The sequence below is a fragment of the Henckelia pumila genome, chromosome 4 (assembly GCF_033568475.1).
Source record: "Henckelia pumila isolate YLH828 chromosome 4, ASM3356847v2, whole genome shotgun sequence".
NCBI classification, from domain to species: Eukaryota; Viridiplantae; Streptophyta; class Magnoliopsida; order Lamiales; family Gesneriaceae; genus Henckelia; species Henckelia pumila.
In genome coordinates this window covers 93348188-93351721 of record NC_133123.1, presented here as the reverse complement: position 1 = coordinate 93351721, position 3534 = coordinate 93348188, and the positions used below count along the sequence as shown (strand labels likewise).

Below are 3534 nucleotides of genomic sequence, written 5' to 3'. Positions count from 1 at the left end.
AAATTTGCAACTTTTAAAAAGCACGATTTGACCCCGTAGTTTCTTGGATTCAGAACATAATAGATCAGATTTCATGAGATCTTGGGCTAACATCCAGGGAAGTTTCCGATTTGTTTCCGTCGGAGTTAGAGCGGTGATGGCGGCTGATTGGCGCTGGTCGGTAGTGAAAAATAATAATAATACAACAACTATACTAACAAAGATTTTAAAGAAAATAAACCTTACTCCTTCAAGTGGACTCAAACTAAGCTCCATGGCAAGGTCATAGCAACGAAGATTGTTATTAATCTGTCATTGTCAAAATCTATCAGAAGAAGACAATCATAAAACAAAAAAATCAACATTTAGCTGTTGTTGCAGCAAGCTGAATCACAATTATGAAGTGTCATAGACACCCGTTTCATTCAGAGTATAACCGCATATACATGTTTGCACGGCCCTAACGAATAACTCCAAATACTCACAAAATTATATATGTGTATGCGATGTTCATAAATACCTCGTGGAGGCGATAAAATTGGCAGGAAGAGAATCGAAAAACTCTGGACAATACTGAGAGGCCTCAAATCTACCAAGAAGATATAAAGGAACAAAATGATATCACACAAATCATTCATGGAATGAGCTTTCACCAAGTTATTAAAAACTTTTGAATATAAATTTCTTGTGAAACACTGAAAAAACATGCTAGCTGAAGTTAAATTTTCAAGAAAACATCAAACACAGTCCATAAGAGTTTCCAAAAGGGCATATCATACAGATTGAATAGTCTTATTATAACTCGTACGATAATTGTTGTATATGATTGAAATTCTGAAAATAAGGAAGTATCTTCAAATCCATGAAATGTAATCCCAAAAAGAAAATTATTTGCAAGCTCAAAGCCAGATATTGTCCATCGTACATAACAAATACCCAAACTTGTCAATATTTAATCAAAGTGGTAAATACGTACATTCGAGATCAACCAAAATAACAACTTTCAAATACAAAAACCGGAAAAGAAGAGAATGAAAACAAAAAAAAATAGAAAAAACAATTGAGACCCAAAATCTCGAGCAAAACAATGCATCTGCACATAATCTATTTCAGGTTCGTTCATATGAGGTCTAAGACAGAAGGAAAATTACGTACTATATAATATAATGAGGTCATAGCTTTAATTGAAGGCTTTGAGCACACAGGAACAGACAGGCAAATCAACCTCGGCACCGCACATGCTGCTCGCCCCTCAGCCACAGACTGGAAACCATTCCCGACAACAACATCACTCATATCCTGCAAGATATATTTTTATTTCCAAACCAGGCATGAGATTTGATATTCATTTTTCCAAGCCCAATGCAAACTCCCTTGCTGCTTTACTGAATCTTTAACTAAGATTTGATAGATGCATTAGATGCCAACCTGTTCACAAAAGAAAAACACGATTTAACAAAACTACTGAGGTGCTGTAACATTGGAAACTAGAACCAGAGCTTCACCGGCAAAAAGAACAAACAAAATTGCTTGGGTGTCCAGTTTACTCCGCCATTTGATCAAGCCTTACATAGAGCAGCTCTTACGTCTTAGCTTAGAACCCAAGATAAACATGGAGGAGTAAAAAAACATGGAAATCAGCTGGAATCAAAGCAATAAAAATGAGGGCAAACAGAATATTTATACATATACATTTGCCTCAAGCACTACTTATGGAAAGCCCACATAGCAGCATCCTTCTAAACTAAAACTCAAACAGAATTCATCTGTTGTCTATTACCATATTTGTTGTAGTGATGCGTATGGATAGACTGACCAATCAAAATATGGTGAAAAGACAAATGATTTATCACCTGTTGGCTAAAGATGCAAATATGGGAGATGCTACATGGAGTCCTACCATGGAAGCAGATGATAACTCCATCCTCATAATCAGTCAAGTTAAATTCACCCAGAATAATTTTGGGTAAGAAAATAAGACAGCATAAATATTACATAACGCATAAGAACTTTTCAGTATGGTTCCTTCCAGTTATTGAAACATTGGTAATTTGTTATCTAATAACATGGTTTATTATTTGGATTTTAGCCACATCAATTCATGTCGTAAGAACTATTAAAAGGTGTGAATTCTGTATATCTGGACACATAATAGGGCACGGTCCAACTAAGGTGGGAAACTCTTGAAGGCCACCGTCATCCTTAATGCCATTATTATCCAAATTTTCCCATTTTCTAGTGGTTGCTTTTTCGGTAAAGGCATTGTAGTAGCCCGTAACCAAAATCAGTAATTGAAGGATTAATCATAATTACTTGGGTAAAGTTCGGAAGCTCCGATCAGGATCGGAAGCTCCGAACAGGATCGGAAGCTCCGATCGGTATTACGTCAGGCATGACGTGTGGCACGATCGGAAGCTCCGATCAGGACCGGAAGCTCCGATCACCCCTATCCGGAGTCAACAAGTGATATTTTGACACGTGGCAGATCAGGATCTTCGGAAGCTCCGATGGCAGGATCGGACGTTCCGATCGAGGTTCGGACGTTCCGATCAAGGATCGGAAGTTCCGATCGTTGTCTATAAATAGAAGGCCGAGGCTTCACTTTCATTTGCCAATTCCGAGTTCTCCTTTCCATTCTAGTCCTTTTGGAGCTGTTCTAGTCTTCTTAGGCTTGGTCCGGAGGTCGGCGAGACGTTCGGTAGTCGCAGCGGAGTTGTGCCCAAGTTCTGGAGACATCGACATCAAAGGGCTAACGACGGACGAGGGTATAGCTTTTGCTTCCTATAAATATTTAGGAGTATGCAATAGCTTAGTTAAGGCTTTTAGAGCACTTTAATGATAGTAGTATCATTTGGCAGTGTAGAGCAGACTATAGGCGTGGACCTAGAGTTGGTAGAGCTTGCTCTGTTTCGAGGTACGAAAGTACTGTTCGAGATATCCTGACTGAGTATGCATGTATTATGTGACTGCATGATTTATATGCCATGATATTATGCTGCATTCATTTGCATCTTGATGTATCTCTTTCGAGATGTCTGTTAGTAGGGTTGTACCCTATCCTGTTAGTGGATGGACTTCCATCGATTTGGGTCCGGCGTATCCACGGTTATCTCGGTATGGGAGCCACCTCCTGAAGCGACGGCACAGCGTGCTACATACCAGGGCCCGGTCTGTCTCTATTATCTGGTCCTTGACCTCGAGTCTATAGGGAGTTCACTTTGCATGCATGTATACTCATACTCTTGCACTGAGCGTTTTATGCTCACGTCTCGTACTCTGTATTTTCTGGACACCCTATTCCATAGGGCAGGTTTGCGATTGGACGAGGAGGGTGGATCCAGGAGGGGCTAGTCAGTGGTTGGCCAGCTGGAGCTTCGCTTAGGTTTTACTACTGTTGTTTGGGTTTATACAGCTATTCGATTTGGTTGTATATTTTTTTTGGATAAATTACAGATTCCTTTTCTTGGGGTTGTATATTTGTTTATGGATTCCGCAGTTTTATTCTGATATCTATTTAATTAAGTTAATTGCATGCATAAGTTCTGTTTAGTAGGT

The 3534-nt window shown here is 39.3% G+C and overlaps 1 long non-coding RNA gene across 1 annotated transcript; it reads right to left on the bottom strand.

Moving 5' to 3' along the window:
• Positions 1 to 225: 225 nt before the first annotated feature.
• LOC140894782 (uncharacterized) lies at positions 226 to 1506 on the bottom strand. Its single transcript, XR_012153941.1, has 3 exons — positions 1485 to 1506; positions 1135 to 1407; positions 226 to 288 (listed from the first exon to the last, which is right to left on the bottom strand). It is a non-coding gene; the product is annotated as an uncharacterized lncRNA (long non-coding RNA).
• Positions 1507 to 3534: the final 2028 nt, after the last annotated feature.